Source organism: Rousettus aegyptiacus, unplaced genomic scaffold (genome assembly GCF_014176215.1).
Source record: "Rousettus aegyptiacus isolate mRouAeg1 unplaced genomic scaffold, mRouAeg1.p scaffold_m13_p_12, whole genome shotgun sequence".
NCBI lineage: Eukaryota > Metazoa > Chordata > Mammalia > Chiroptera > Pteropodidae > Rousettus > Rousettus aegyptiacus.
The window spans coordinates 13,428,521-13,445,733 of NW_023416287.1; the positions used below are offsets into that span (position 1 = coordinate 13,428,521).

The 17,213-nt window shown below is 41.8% G+C and overlaps 1 protein-coding gene across 5 annotated transcripts in view; it reads left to right on the forward strand.

The window, feature by feature from the left end:
• The first annotated feature begins 3,828 nt into the window (after positions 1-3,828).
• CHD6 (chromodomain helicase DNA binding protein 6) overlaps positions 3,829-17,213 on the forward strand; it is a 167,138-nt gene continuing 153,753 nt past the window's right edge. For 3 of the 5 annotated variants that reach the window (XM_036229398.1, XM_036229401.1, XM_036229400.1), the window contains exon 1: positions 3,873-3,952. The gene's annotated coding sequence lies outside the window, so the exon portion shown is untranslated. Of the gene's footprint in view, positions 3,953-17,213 lie in introns of all 5 variants that reach the window. The other 2 variants (XM_016137564.2, XM_016137565.2) reach the window with 2 other exon arrangements.

Genomic DNA, 17,213 nt, shown 5'->3' on the forward strand with positions numbered 1-17,213 from the left:
TTCATATGCCATACCTTGAGTACACCACTTTCTACCTACCACCTTGTCTGACATTCTATCTCTGATCCTTTAAGACCAGGCTCATGTATCAGCTCATTCACACTCATTCATACTTTGAGCTAGTCCTACTCTGTGTCAGGCATCACACAAGTACTTGGGTTACAAAGCCACATAAATATGATCCCTGTCCCAAGGACAAGTACTGTATTAGTCAGAGTGTGCGAACAGCTGTAGCAAACAAGCAAACAACCTTCATATTTCAGTGACTCGACACTATGACACTTTATTTCTCCCTCACAGCACAGTCCATTGCAGGTAAGCACAGGGGTTCTGCTCTGTGCAGTGAATTGGACCCAGGCTTACTCCATGGCCATTTTCTGGGGCCCCTAGGTCCTCCCTGAGTACTTTTGCATCTGGCCAGCAGATAAGAAATGAAGGAGAGTTCGGAGGATTGTACGGAAGGTTTTAGGGGATACCCAGAATGGGATATATCTATCACTTCTGTCCAAATTTCATTACCCAGAGCTTAGTCAAATGGGCCTACTGGATTACTGAGAAATGTAGTCTCGCTATGAGCCTAGAAAGAAAATGAAATGGGCTGATGAAAATAGCCTTTTCTCTGCCACAGATATATATATACAAGAATAATAAAGAAGCTAACAGTCTAACGGAGGAAACAGACAAGTGAGCAGAGGCAGGAAGGCAAGAGAGAACATGGTCAGAGAGGATGCAACTTGTGTTTATGGAGTTACGATCAGAAAGTTCTAGAACTGCTGGAAGCCCTTCTGTGGCTGCCCTTCAGAGCTCCTAAGGATTGATCTTCTAGGGTCCTTCATTAACATGGACATGCCGTATGGTACAGAAAGCCATATATCACTGATGTCACCTGCACAGCAGACTTTCAAAGCCTCTCAGGAGTCAACCAGCTCTTGTTCCAACAGCTATTGTGACATCTAGCTCTGCTTGGGCTCCACCTGACTTTACACAGCTGCCCCCTGATAATGCTTTACCTCATGGCCCCGCTACATGCCTCTCGACACTGGGTTCTGGGACAACACAGAACCCCACTTGGTGCCTATGCGTGAACGACTGGAATGAATCTTTAGCCAATGGAAAATGAACTGGTGGATTAATTTCCTTCTCTTTCCTCTCCTGCAGGATATTCCGAGACTCATTTTATGCGGCTTCTCAGAGGATAATCCCTTGAGCAGAAGCAATCGGCCACAATTAGTGGAGCCCAGATGAATAATCATCCTGGCATCTTCTCTGCCTTACTCTTTTTGCCTCTCATGCCTGTCCTATAAAAATCAGGCTCTGCATTTTGGAGAAGCCAGGCTAAGACATCTCCATGAATGGGTAAGGCTAAAAGCCACTTAGCTGTCTTCATTTCCCTTCTAGTGTCTACCCGCAAGTCCCTGGTAGCTGTGGAAGTATTTTAAAGGTCAGGTTCCACTAACCCCTCCTCAGTCCTGCAGACCTGACACTTTGAAGGTCAAGCCTACTGCCTCTCCTGAGTGCAACTTCCAGATCTTTCCTTTGCCTGTACCGGTACCACTCATTTGAGAATCAATTATGTACTCCTATTGATTTCTCAGTTACATAACATTTGTGTCTCTGTGTGTATTTAACTTCTTCCATGCTACTGACTTTTTTCAAGTCTAAAAGCAGAAATACTGATGAGTCTACCTTCCCCCTCCCTCCCACACCCACACCTCCCAATGCTATCTCTTGCTTCTGTGTCTTGGCATGTACATGCTGCTCATAATCCTTCCCCACCTCATTTATGTTATTTTATCTTTTGTGGGCAAGGGACTCGACTGTGCAAAGGAGGGCCACTTGACTCCCATGTAGGACTCACCAAGTCTGCCTCTGATATAACTGTGTCTAGCCCCTTTCCAGAAACCAAAGTGCAAAGACCTGAGCCCCATGAGCACTCTTAAGAATTTTAGATCCCTTGATCCTGGTGTCAAACTGGAGAGGCTGTGGCTACCAGCTGCTTCTTCCCGCCTTAGTCCCTGTAGCAGCTGGTTCAGGAGGGTACATACATAGTCCCTGTGTGGAAGGGGTGGACAGGCCGCTCTCTGCATATTCATTCACCAATAGCTTGACAGAATTGGAGGCCGCCAGGATCCCTGGATAAATTTCCATCTTGTTTTCAATTAGACTCTGAGTTCCCTGAGGACAGGGATGTTGTCTGCCTTATTCAGTGCTTTATCCCTGTGTCTAGAACAATACTTGGAATGTGGTTGGTGCTTAATCAATATTGTTATAGGAAGACAGAGGAAGGAAGGACTATGGGGCTTCTTGGCCGGCCTTGAGTCAAATGAGAGACATGTGCACAGTGAGGTAGACAGGCGGCAGGGGGCTGCTATCGCTGTATTTTCAAACTGGTGATATCGCTGGTGTCTGCCAAATAAGTGGGCCTCAGAAGAGAGTTAGGGCCACAGGCTGAAAAACCACAGGAACCCTGGGGTTTCAAAGACACTAAAAATATCCTCTCTGAGGGTGCAGTCAGGCTCTGCTAAAGCATTACAGCTGCCCCTAACAAAGGCGAACCATGTTCATTTTAAATGTGTCTGACAAACTGCTCTTGCAATCATCAGGACTCTGATCATTCCTACTTTAATTAAGGTAAAAGGAGCCTTCTACATTCAGAATCCAACCATTTTTTCAGTGGGTGCTAAGGAAACACTCATGATGGGGCAGGTAGGGGAATAAGGGGTCAGGTGACTGCCAAGGTCCCAGCAGGAGGGCGGTAGTGGGGTGCCATACACAGCATTCAGCAAGGCAGGGCAAACTCCCCATCCCCCCTGCCTCCATCTATTTTCTTTATAGCCTGTATCACTGCCTGTCCTTTGTATTTACTGTTTCTTTCCCATTAGTTCGAGTATTCCACGAGGGCGAGGTCTTTGTCCTATTGACCGCTGGATCCCCTGTCTTAGATCAATGACTAGCATTTAGTGGGCACTCAAAAATTAGCTAACAAACGAATTAAAACATTTTAAACAATTACTTGAATGTCTGCCATATGCTGGGCCCTGTCCTTGAAGATGCTACAAGGATGATGCGGGAGAGAGGCCTGAAAATATATACACCACAGCTAAACACCTTCTTTAACAGAGGTATATCCAAGGCGCTGCAGGATCCTCGGGACTGGAAAACTCCCGGAGTGTGCAAGGGCCTTGGGATGAAGCCGGTTGTGTGACAGGAGTGCCAGGGAGCCAGGCGGAGCGGCAGGAGATGCGGCTGGAGACAGAATACAGGACTCCTTGGCTCTTCCCTTGGCTTCTCGGCACCTTCTTTTCCTGCTTTGCGCAATCCTCGCCTTTCTTCGATTCTGTCTGCGGGACCTCAGCCCCAGCGGAATCTTTCTGTCATGGGACCCCTGCCAAATCCTTTCTCATCCCCAGAGACAGCAGCCCCCGGTCTTCCAGATGGCTAGCTCGATACCTGTGAGACCTCCACCTGCGGGCTGAAACCCTGCCCAGCTCACAGGCGCTCCAGGTCCCCGCCCCCTGCCTGCGGTCTATAGCGTGCGGGACCCCGCCCCGCCCCCTCGGCCCGCAGGACCCCGGCCCCGCCCCGCCCCCGTGGCCCCGCCGCTTAGTCCCGGGGGGCGGGGCCGCGCGCAGCGGCGCCTCCAAGGCGGGGGGCGCGAGGCAGGGGGCGGGGCGGCCCCTGCGCCGGCCAATCAGCGCCGCGATCACATCCATGCAAATACGAGCACAATGGAGCGAGCCCATCACTCGCCCCTGCAAGCAAGCTTGAAATGGGTTTCTGCCTGAGCGGCAGCCAGGCTGACCAATGACTCTATGTTTTGGGCTGGCGAAGCCCAATGGCATGGCAAGAAAGGCGGGCCCGAGCCGTGTTAGGGTGTCCTTGCAGGGTGTCTGAGCTAAACTTCACCAAATAATAGCTGTTTGTATTTTGGCTGCTGCAGGAGCCATTTTAGGTAAGTTCTTCTCTTAACTTTTTATTTTCCTCCCCGGCCTTGGCGGGCCGGCCTTGTCCGGGGGCCCCCGGTCCCGCCCTGCCGGCCGGGCTGGGGTGCCCCTATGAATGGAGCCGGGATGAGGGGCTGCGGTGGCGCCGAGGCCCGGCCGGGCCGGGGTCCGAGCAGGGCCAGCGGCGGGCGGCCTGGTGGAGGGCAGGCGGCAGCCTGAGGCCTGAGGAGAAGGGCCGGCCTCCGCCGCGCCCCGCTCGCGCTCAGGCCGCGCTCGGGCCGGCGGCCGTCCTTGGGAGTGCGCCTCTGCGGCCCGCGCGGAGGGGCGGGGGTCCGGGCAGCCCCCGACCCTAGGCCTGGCGGGCGGGGGCGGGGCGTGTGGAGGCACTCCACCCCCCTCCCCGGGCCGGGTCGAGGGGGGACCCCCGGCTCAGTCGCGCCGCGCCATGGCGGGGGTGACCGCTATTCTGCCTCCGCCCCCGCGGAGAAGTTGCTCTATTGGCGTCCTGCGTCTGTTTGCAGGGGTGGAGGAGGGTGGGCTGGTGCCAGGCTGCTGCTCCGGGAGGGGGCGGGGGCCCCGGCGCGTCCTCGGAGCGCGCACCCCTCCGCCCCCTTCTTACGCACTAGCGCGCACTCGCCCCGAAAATTGGAACCCTGGAGGTGCCCAGCAACCCCGCAGCCAAGTTTTATGCATTATTAGATTGCATGGTTAAGCTTAAAAAAAAAAAAAAAAAAAGGAATGAAAAGGAATGTGTCCCCTTCAGGGTTTTTATCCACTTGGCTGTTGAGAGGTAACGGAGTCTGTTGCTTCCAAATTTCCAGGGATCTGTCAGAGGTGCAGAGGGTTGGCAGCTACTTGGTTTTTAAAAAGACGCTATTAGGAAATCCCCTCACTAGTGAGATAATTGAAATTTGAGTTTGTTTGCAGCTTCAGTTTTATGTGATCCAATTAAAAATACATAAGCAGGCACTTATATTTGTGTACATAAAGTATTCCTACTTCTAGTTATGACTGATGGGACTGTGGTTTCTGTAGTGTGGGAACTAATAAAGCAGCATAATTCAATTTTGAACTTGTAGGCCCGTGTTCTCCAAATTAGGGTTTATGGACCATTGGTAATCTGGCCAAGGTTTTTAGAGAATCCTTGGCATCTCCACGCATCTTTTGGGCTGCTTGCGTGCATTATTCCTCACCCCCTCAAAACTCATTTTTGGTGTAGCAGATCTACGAACAGAGAACACATTTAAAAATTTTTAGTTTTCAGAATGCCTGCAGTATCACCTGAGATTTGATTGTTTCTCAGATAGCACATAGGAATAAACATCCCAGTAGGCCCCAATTTTTGACATTTTTAGGGATACACTGTGGCCCTTAGAAAAGTGGGGACAGAGATCACTCTGCTGTAGTCCCAAGACTAATTTTAATTTTGAGTTGTCTTTCTTAATGGGGATCTGTACTTAATGACCGTGCATAGCACAGTAGAGTTTGTTGGTAAGCCAAATTGGAAGATCAGGTTGGCAACCTCAGGGAGATAGTTTTTTGTGAATTTTGTGACTCTCTGGCAATAGAAAGGTTTGAGATCCACGTGCGATAAAATGATTAGGCATGAATTGTCAAGTAACATAGTTTATGCCAACCAGAACAGGTGGTTTCATATAAGCGATGCATGACTGTAACCAAAGGCCTGGGAAAATGTGGAGTGGTAAAATGATTAGTTTTGAACTTCTTTCTGTCCCAGGGCAGATTTCTTAGGTGAATTATGATGAATTATTTAAACATTTTTCTTGATTAATGGACTATTAAAGCTATCTTATACATATTTTTCCCCCCTTTTTGCTAACTTTGGACTTTCTCTTATAATAACTGATACTGTTCTGGCTGTCGTCTGGCCATGGGCAAAGTAAATCTGGATATTTTTGTGAAATGAGTTCTGTCTCATCATGGTTTCGCAGTCTGCCTAGAGTCTCATCTTTTATACTGTAGTTATTTCTTTTTACATTTAACTCTTTTGTTGTTTTAACACTGCAAACTCTTTTGGTATGATCACGGTGACCAGAACTTTTTGATATTCTATATCTTTATAATTATGTTTATAGTTTATTGTCAGTATAGTTGGAAGTTCTCTGAATTCATCAGTATATTATTTCATGAGAACGACAAAAAGTTAAAAGGCCAACAGCAAGTTAGGGAAGCCACAACTAACACGGCTGCATTCCTGGAAGCTCCTTTGGCATTTAGTCTTTCGTATTTATTGATGTGCCTTTCTTACAACTATTTTGAATACCAAAGAAAATCTTAAGCAGAATTGTATCTTTTTAGAAACCAGATGCATTTGTGACTGTTGCCATCATATTACAGGAAACCTATGGAAACAACAGGCCCTTGGGCTACTGTGTCTTGGCAATCTCTGATTTACAGAAGTTTCAAAGAAGTTTTTATGGTTTTCTTGGAAGTATGGCCTTGCTGCCGGTTTGTGGTTATGTCGTCTTGATTCTCACTGTAGATTCCTGTTTTCAACTTTCATGGAAAGACTTTGTATTGGTTATGACCAAATCGAGTCACACATGGACCCCTCATACTCTGAACCCTTTTGAACAGATTTTAGGATTTAAAGATTCTACCTGCAGAAATATCTTTAATCTGTGACAGTGGTGGTATCTAAATCAACTGAGAAGATGATGTTCTCACTCTCTTCCTTTTCCTCTTGTCCCTCCCAGTATTGCAAGGTTTGAGATAGTTTTAGTTGTAGTAAATATTTAGTAGTTCTCTTTGTGCTTCCATCCCCTATGCAAAGCTTTGGTTTTATTTAGGTGAAGAGTTGCAGTGAATTCCGTGGGCCTGCCTGAACCCCCCTGTACCCCGGGTTGTTACGGTAGTCCTACCTTATACACAGAGGTACATTTCAAGACCCCCAGTTGAAGGATACCTGAAACCACAGATAGGACCCAACCCTCTATGTATGGTTGACCCTTATACAACATGGGGGTTATGGGTGCTGACCCCTTAATGTAGTTAAATATTCTTAAAATACAGTAAGCTAGAGAAAGAAAATGTTACCAAGGGAATCATAAGGAAGAGAAAATACTCTTACAGTATTTATTGAAAAAAACCCATGTATAAGTGGACCTGCATAGTTCAAACTCATGTTCTTTATGGGTCATCTATGTTATTTTTCCCTATACATACGTACCTATGATAAAATTTAATTTATAATTAGGCACAGTAAGAGATTGACAATAATAATAATAGGACAGTTATAACCATATGATGTAATAAAAGTTATGTGACTGTGGTCTCTCAAAATATCTTATTGTACTGTACTCACCCTTATGATGATGTGAGATGATACAATGCCTGTGTGATGAGATGAAGTGAGGTGAATGACATTGTGACATAGTGTTAGGCTACTATAAGGGTTACTGGAACACAAGCACTTGAGCGACAGTTGCAGATGGCTACTAAGTGACTAACAGGCAGGTAGCATATGCAGTGTGGATACACCGGACAAAAGGATGATTCATGTCTTGGGTGGGACAGAGTGGGATGGCGCAAAATTATATCATGCTGTTCAGAACGGTGCGCAATTTAAACTTATGAATTGTTTATTTCTGGAATTTTCCATTTGCTTTTTTGGATCGTGATTGACTGCAAGTAACTTGAAACTGCGGATAAGTGGGAACTGACTGCTATATACTGAAAACTCTTTGAAATAATAAAATAATAGCTAGGGCTTTGATTAGCTGCTCTCTAGAGAACATTTTTGTTTGCAGTAGAATTTGACATACTTGTGAGAGAAACAATAAGAACTAGCATTGAATGAATACTTGCTGCTACAGAAATGAAAAACTATTCCTGTTTTCATGGCTACTCTGTGAGGTTGGACTGCAGCTCAGAGAAATGAAGTCACTTATTCAAGGCTATAAAGCTAGTAAACGTTAAAAGTCAAAATCTGAACCCAAATCATCAGGATTCAAAGCAAGTATTCTTTTTACCAATAGCTGTCTCTGAAGATTTCTTCCAAAGCTGAAGCATGCTGCCATGTTTTAGTGGTATGGTGCTAGGTTAACAAATACACCTTGTCTAAGTGCTTCTACGTGTGCGTCCATTTTTACTTCTCCATTTCAAGAATTTGTCACCGAAGAAGCATATTGGAATATAGTGAGGGCGCCCTTCTCCCTTGTCTCTGTGGTATAGGAATAGTCTTTGGGCACTTAAGAGTTTAGGTGTAGCTTGGTACAGTAATAACCATGAAGTGCGGAGGGAGCATGCAGTCACTTTTTCCTCGCCAGAGTGTTCTTTTCTTTCGTTCATTTTGTGGAGGCGTTGATGCCCTCATGAGAAGTTCTCTTACTTCCATAAAAGTCCTGAAGGTAGTAAAACAGTTGTTTTAAAATATCCCTCTCTCCCCGTTCTCATTCTGAACTAAATTATTGTCATAAAATCCAGAGGAATATATTTAGTTTTGCTCATAGTACCTGGATTAGTTGGTTTTTACAGTTTGTAATAGTCATTCTTTACATCCTCCTACATTTATTTCTTATGCCATTTGCCATCAAGACCTTTAGAATCTTTGATAATGTATATATATGACTCCTGTTTTGAGGAATTTGGGGGGGGGGCTTTTGAAAACTTTTATCTCTTATTTTTTTAAATTTTTGATTAAGTTTATTGGGGTAACATTGGTTAATACAATTATAATTTTCAGGTGTCCGTTATCATTTGACATCTATATTCTATTGTGTGTTTACTTCAGCTACTATATGTTTGATCTACTTTACTCACTTCACGCTCCCCCTAAACCCTATATTTGACCCCCTTTGCCCCATCTACCTCCCCCCGCTCCCCCACCCCACTAGTAATCACTAGTCTATAGTCTTCTGGTAACCGCTAGCCTATAGTCCCCATGTCCATGAGTCTCCGTTTGTCCTGCTCATTTGTTGCTTTTAGTTTTATAGCCCACATATAAGTGTTATCATGTGATTTTCAACTTTTTCTGTCTTATTTCACTTAGCATGATTATCTTGAGGTCCATCCATGTTGTTGCAAATGGCAGTATTTCATCTCTTCTAATGGCTGAGTAATATTCCATTGTATATATGTACCACAGCTTCTTTAGCCAATCATCTATCGTAGGACACTTCAGTTGCTTCCATGTCCTGGCCACTGTGAATAATGCTGCTATGAACATCAGTGAGTAATGTTTTTTTAATTGACGAACCTTTTTTCTTTATAGTCATAATGAAGGTCTAAAATTTTTAGCAAGGAGAAAAACTGGTTTTTCAATAGATTTCTATGGTGCTTTTATCTGCTAGGTATTTCAGAAGAACATACTAAGATAGAATTTGAAAATTTCAAAAAAAACTCAAAAGTAGAATTTTAAGATAACTTGACATGAATCCAAACATAAATACAAAGTGATGGATATAAATTTTAAATTTTCTAAAAATGATTTTTTTTTTTTTACTCTTTTAAAGATACTTCTAGGACATATTCACTGGTCTAAATTTTATCAGTAAATTTTTAATATGTTACGGATTATCTTACATACTATGTGACCAAGGTATTTTACTTTTTTGAATCTATATTTTTTAATTCTAAGATTCTTTATGTAAAAGGTCTGGCTTCCAGTTTAAAGAAGGTCTGACTGTTGTGGTGCCATTGATCTTTAGTTCCTACCTATTTAGGTTGAGACTTTTTATCCTGGGATTCATGGATCTATCGGGAGTCTTTGGCTGGTCTGTGATCTCCCCAAAAGTAGCACGCAAAGTTTTGTTTGTGCATCCTTGCTTTTATGATTCTCAGAGGAATCTGTGACTCCTATCCTCCCTTTTTGCCCCCTCCCATCTCTTCCCACCTGCATGCAAAAACACTATTAAGGATCATTGATTTAGGTCATTCCCAAACTGTTGTTTTGTATGAGCAAAATCTTAAGCCTGGAGGCTGACTTCATTGGGCTTCACGCCTCCCGCCCCCGCCCCCCCCCCCCCGCCCTCTTCAGGAGGTCCTGCAGTCTCAGTGTGGATCAGTTGGCCTAGGCTTGGGGAGGTCCTTAGAAACCCCCTGGGCAGCAACCAGGCAAGGGTCATCCCCAGAATTCTTCCTGGCCTTGTTATTGTTGGGAAGCTTTTCCCCTGCCCTTGCCTATGGAGCCTGGTGAGTAAAGGTTGGAGCAGGAGGCATGAGGGTAATTGCAAGACAGTCTTAAAGGGCCCTGGGCCTCAGTCTCAGCCATCTGCCTCTGCAGATGGGACCGAAGACATGGCCATGGCAAAAGCTCCTGACATTTTCTTGCTTTGAATACTACTACTTATTCATTCTGTTACTGCTTCATTCAACATGTTAGGAGGAAAAGAGTTTTCTTTCTTTCATTGTAGAAGGAACAATTGAAAAGAATCCCTCCGTTTTTATATCCCCTAGACTTTGTATGAGATACCTTGCAACTTTTCTGTTAAGTTGTGCATTTTAAGTAGAATTTTTCTTAAAATAATGTCTAGTTGAGCATGTAACCTTATTTTTACAGAGATCATGCGAATATATCAAGTTCTGTTAAAGCAGATGTTATAGGAAAAAGGATCACATATTACAATTCAAGAGTCCTATAAAATACTTAAGTGAAAGTCAAGCAACTTGGTAAAACAAAATTCTAGAGTGACAAGAAAACTCTTAAGTGTAGTCTGTAGAAGTGGCTGAGTGAACTTGAAGTAATCCTGGAGATTTTCATAGAAGTTTATTTGTTGGGCCAGATCCGAAGTTGAATAGAAAAAAATATCTGTATGGTTTGATATGTAATTTGGGGAAAATAACTAAGCTTTAGGCAGTTTGGTGCAGGGCGTGGACTTTTATATGGGGATTCTGTTTTATTTGTTTCCTCTCTATGTGTACATAGTAAGGAAGTGTACCTGGACTGTGTACTTTGGGTTCATGGAAACTATCAGTATTCTGAGAAATCCTTTGCAAAGTTATGTCTGGGAAGCTAGGTCCAGATCATAGATTTTATTTACTGAAAGCAGTTTTATAATATAACGCAGAGACTTTATCAATAATATTCATCATGTATTTTGGCATAACAGCTCTTGCAACGTTAGCAGTCTAAATTCAACTGTGAGTTAGCATGAAAAACTCAGACCATCATCCTTATTGACCATGTGACAGAATTGGATCATATTATAAATGACATCATCAAATTGCTTCTTTAAGCAAACTCTGTATAGTGTTATTTTAAGGGACTCGGGGTATTCTTCCTAATGGAATTAAGAATTTTGCCTTGAGTTGTAAAAATAACACTGAGGAAATGATAGAGTATATGAAAGACATCATTATTGACCAGCTCCAAAAAGATAATTGTAAAAATGTAAAATAATCTCCTCTATATCAGTGCTATTCACAGTTGGTGTGCGGATCTCTGCAGGTCTGTGGACTGTTTGTTACCTGTGTGATGAATTAAGTCTAGAACTTGAAGCATTCAGATGCTTTTTTAGAAAGATGATTTGTTTGTTGAATTTAACAATAAAAAACGTAAATATATAGCGTAGTCTTTATTTTTTAAAAAAATTTTATTCCTGGCAATTAATTTTTCTAGTATTTTAAAAAAATTTTTTCTGATATATATTTTTTTTAAGTATCGATCTACAATGGGTTGGGGAAAAACTGAAAATAGTCCTTTGTCATAGAGGACACTGTTCAGGATAATGGGCAATACCAGCATTATCTTGGAGCTTGTTAGAAATGCAAATTTTGGGGCCCCATTTTAGACTGATTGAGACGACCTGTCTTGGGTGGGGGGCCCCATAGTAATCTGTGTTATATATAACAAGCTATCCTGTTGATTTTTTTGCACGTTTAAATTCGAGAAACAGTGTTCTAGATCGGCACCCTCCAACAGAGCTTTGTGCTGTGATGGAAAATGTCCTATATATGTGCGGGATCGACATGTGGCTTCTGAGCTCTTAGCCGATTTCCCATTTAGAAAAAAAAAAGTGCAACTCTCTGCCAGCATTAATTTAATTTTACATAAACATGCTCTCTTTGAGACTGAAGCAAATGCGACTGGTTTTCAAGGTGAAAATAAAATATAAAAACTGTCCTTGAAGTTATTTCTAAACAGAACTTGTTGCTAATCCCCATGTAACAGAAATACGTACATAAATCAGGTTCCTCAGATGAATCCTCAGCTAACAACTGTTCAAGAAGGATGTTAACATCACACGTAGGAGTGCTACGTTTTCTAGGATTTGACATTTTCAGTGATCGAGAATTACGATATTTTGTAAATGGAAATACCACCACTAAAACTAGAATGCTATAAATAGAATGCTGTCATTTGTTTCCAAAGACTATCGATATACTAGAGCGATGCGAAAATAATAATAAAAGTGAACTATTTCGTGGCAGACTTTGAGGATAAAGTTAGGACTGTAACCGGTGAGCCTAGGGTAAAGGGTGAGTCTAGGGTAAAGGCGACCACAAGCGCCGCGGGCGAGTATTCTCAGGGCAAATGGGAAATGGGTTAAAAGGTGGCTAGTTGAGTGAGGAACAGAATTTCAAATTTTCTTTAATGTTAGCTAATTTAAATTGAAATAGCCACATTGGGCTAGTGGCGCTGGTGTTTGACAGCAAAGTTCAGACCTTTTAGGCTCCCCCTCACCTTTTTAGGGGAGGGGAGTAGATTTTTTTTTCTTCTTTTAGAAAGGAAAATACAATAGGAGACTACTACCATTTAGCTTAAAATGAGACTAAGCAATTCATATAATAAAATTTGGCACTATTTGCCCATTTATGTTCACCTAATTTTATCTCGAAATTAGTTTGATGTTGAGGAAATAGTAGGATCAGAAACAAAATTAGATGTGTGTTTAGTAAGGTTTTGCAAACAGCAAAGTAGCCGTTCCAGTGGCGCCTTATGACTTCATGGCTGTGACTAACATGGGTGTCTTTTGACGTGGCTTATGAAGCTTTTTTAAAGTTTTCATATAGATTTAAGACAGGCACCTTTTAAAAGTGCAATAGTGTAGTTTTCCAGTTCTCAATAAAATACTGGTTTTTGAGAGTTCTCATTCCGTTAGACTAGTAAATGGGGATTTTTCAGCGTAAAGTATTTCTGGTTTTTCAGTTTACTTAGAGGATGGTTTTTCTGTTTATAAAGATATCTTTGTTTTTAAATAATATCCACAAAGCTTCCTTCAAAAGATTGAGACTTATCCTCTGTCTTCAATATATTTAAAAAGTGATTCGTTGAAAGAAAGGATTTTTTTATTCATTCATTGTTGTATATGCTTCCCTGCCTCAAGCCCCACCTATTTGTACTTCAAATTTAAGCTCCTAAAAAAAATTAAAAATCAAGCATGGCATTGATCAATATGTTGATCAATAGCCATTGCAGAATTGGAAATTATTTTCTGATTGACAAGTGTTAAGGAAATATGGCTACAGAAGTAAATGAAGATCTACCTGTAGAATCATAGCTTTTCAAAATGCTGTCCGGATATAATAAAATGAATCTTTCTAACCATACTATCATTTTATTAAATATACTCGCCAGGTTTTAGGTTTTCATGCAGGAGGTTATTAGTCATTTAGGCAGTGATTCTTGAAGCATGAGACAGTAAGGGGGGACCTGTGTGCTTTATACTTTCATGGAATGTTAGAATCGGAAGGCTTCTTAAAGACTACAGATAGGGCTGCAAGAATAGCCAAATTATTAACGTATCAGGGCCTGTTGCTTTCTTTATGGCATGAATTAATTCTGTATTGTCTTCCATCGGTGTTCATTAAAACAGCAGTGTTTTTAATTCTGTTGTAGGAGCTGTCTGATACTCTCAGACAGAGTGAGTGAGGCTGTCATGGTAGGTTGTTTGACCAGGGCTTCTGTTCAGCTGAAAGTGTCCCAAATATTACTGATTGGTGATAGTGGGAAGGGTTAACATTTCGTGACATGCTTTGGGTTCCAAAGGGTTTTAAATTCTTGATTTTCGAGCATTTTTATATTTAGATTACTGCTTTGGGTTCTTAAGGAAATGGAAAACCCAATCTGTTGGAATCAAGGTCTGTTAGTTGACAGATCCCAAGTTTAAAAGGTTTGGAGGTTCCTTGCTTCAAATTTGTACCCATCACTGTCACTAGTTCCCAGAGCTGTGATTGGAATGTTGTATGAGTTGTTACTAAAAGGCTGATTTCATAAGCCATGCCCCAATACCAGTCTCCTTATTTACACATAATAGTCATACTCCGTCTGCCCTGATCCCCCTCTAACTGCAGCATTTCCTGCTGTCAGGCTCTCCCTGGGTACTCCTGACTTTCTTTCATGTTCGCTCTTGAAATAAGCTTTGTTGCCGTTATAGCTGTGGTCATGGCAGTTATTTCTAGTTTGATATTTAAGCATTATCAGGTTTCACACAATGAGCGTCTTAACTAGGTTCTCCTAAACCAAAGCCCCCTTTTTGGCTTCTCAGATTGCAGGAGAGTAGAATTGGAAGGGACTTTAGAGGCCATTTAGTCTAATTTTGTCATTTATGGATGATGGAATAGTCCTGGTCACATAAATATTTTTCAAGATTGTCTATGACCAAGTAGGAATAGAATTCAGTTCTCATGTTACTAAATAGGACTCTTTCCCTAACTCCAATGGCTGGGGTCCCGAAAACCCACTTAGTGGAATTTCCCTTAAGAACTTTTGGGAGAAATACGGAGAGGGAGTGCTCTGAGATAAGAAGTGAATTCATGAAAGGCTGCATAATCTTTTTTATGTTCTCCAAAATGAAGATATTATCAGTGAAATTTCACGTGTCATAAATGATTGGGAAGGAGTGGTATTATTTGGTAACTCTTGTTTACTATGTCTTGTTTACTAGAAACATTTTGGCATGTCCTTTATATCATGGTAAAAGGCTTGTGGTAATATTTCGGTAACTCTTGTTTACTATTTTTTGCTTACTAGAAACTTTTTGGCATGTCCCTCATATCATGGTGAAATGCTTATAAATTCACCTTTGTTTTATTTTAAATAACATGCATAATAGATTTTTTTCCACATCTGCATGTTCATTTAGCTTTATGACTTGGTTATTAGAATAGATTTTTCCCAGACACCAAATACTCATGAAAACAGTAATAGCAGCGACCCAATCATTGAGTGCTTACCATGTGCCAAATATGGTGCTAGACTCTTTCATGCTGTGGTGATCATTAGGGCTGTTTTACCAGGATTCTGGTTCTCTTTCTTATGGCATATTGTAGGATTGTACTTCCCCATCACCTTGTAGCTGTATGACTTGCTTTGGATATTGGAATTTGAGTGAAAGTGATAGGAGACACTTCTAGGCAGATAACCTTTGTCTCTGAAAGAAACTTCTGATGGTTGTGTAGTGTAAACAAGTAAAGCTATGCTTTAAACCACTGAGTTTTTTATAATGCAGTTTTAACTGTAGCATACCCAAGCCTGTCCTGATAAATATACATTATTATTGTTGAGCCTCACGGTTAAATGCTGACATTAAGCCCATGTTACAGTCGAGGAAAATGGAGACAAAGGAATTAAATAACTCGTCTGTAGTTGCAGAACTAGTAACCCAGGCAGTCTGAGCCCTACACTCTTAAGCACTGCAATTTGCCAACATTCTCTGTGCTGTGCGATCTCAGTGTCCACGATTATAGACAGACTCTGGACTCTGAAGTTCACGCCAAAGTTTATGTTCACCTCTCTGTTCCATCCCTTCTTCCAGATGCTTCTTAAGTTCTAGGTCCAAGGATGATTGTCTGTTACCAGCATTTGTCCTTCCCCATGTACTGTAAAAACCTCTATTCCTTTTCTGTCACTTATCTACTTTTATTGTCCTCTGGAATTCCACCTTTTATGTAACGAGGATAATTTCTTGCCTTAAATATCTTCACAGCTCTCAAATATGTTTGACGAGGTACGTTTCTCAGAAGTCCACATTTAGTTTTATGACTAGGAGGCTGCCCAGCAATCTTAAAGGTTAAGTGCATGGATTCTGCAGCCAGACCACACCTGGGTTTGAGTCCTAGCTCTGCCACTTACTACTATGCCTCAGTTTCCTCATCTGTAAAATCGGGATAAGTAACGGTACCCGTCTCATATAGCGGTTTTGAGGCTTAAATGAGTTAATTAATGTAAAGCATTGGGGTCATACCTGGCACATTATAAGCATTGTATAAGTTGGATATTTTAAAGAATCAGGTACCGTAGAGCCAAGATGACTGGAGATGGATCATTATTCATCTTGATTTTTCTGATGTTAATATTAAAATATTTATAGCTTGATGCCACCTTTAATTTTTTCTTTTATTCAGCAGAGAATACGGAGCAACTCTACATGGCACTGTGCTCTGAAAGTGGGGGTTGACCTAGAGCTTGCCCTCAAAAAACTTACAGTATAAAGGGGAGATAAGATAGACATAAATATTATACATAGATAATTCTACTATTATAGCCTGTAGAAGTGTCATAAGACAAGAAAGATAAAGGTCTTTGGCAGTTCAGAAAAGAGAGAGGTAGGGAGTCAGAAGGCTTTGAGTTTAGACGGGACATTTTTTTAGGGCTTGGAAGGATAGGCAGGATTTGGATGCGTGGAGATGGGGTGAAGGTGGGAGAATATCTCTAGGTGAAAGGAAGCTCATAATAAATGCTCATTTACCCATTCAGCAAATAATATATTGGACATTTACTATGTGCTAGGAACCGATATAAGCCCCGGAGATGCAACAGTAAACAAAAGGAAGTTCCTGCTCTCGTGGAGCTTACATTCCAGTGAGCATTTGTCTATGTAGAACCATAGTATATCAAGCGGTGCTAAAGATTTAGGAGAAAAGTATAGCAGGATAACGGGACAGAGAGTAGGTTTATATAACTAAGATAAGCATGATTAATTTCTAAAGTGTTATTTTAGGGTACCTTTTGAGGTAACTCGAGGCAGAGCTAAAGGACTTTTTTCCTGTGCAAGGGGTTATACTTGTGCTGCTGTCTAAGCCCATGTATATAGTTCTCTGCCCCTCACTCTTGGCCTGTGTAGATATTTTCTTTTCATTGAAAAATGAGAACAAGTACCACTGTCTTCATGGGGTTTTCCTCTGTTTATCTGCCAGAAGCACTCTCTTCCCCTTCTGCACTTCTGGAGTCAGATTTTGCCTATATAATTAATTTGGCAATTCATATTGAACTGCTTTGTGGTCTTTTCTCATGTTTATTCCACAGTATATGATGGCCACTTATTTAATGTATAATTGTTGAACTTTCATTTTGTTTTAGCCATTCCT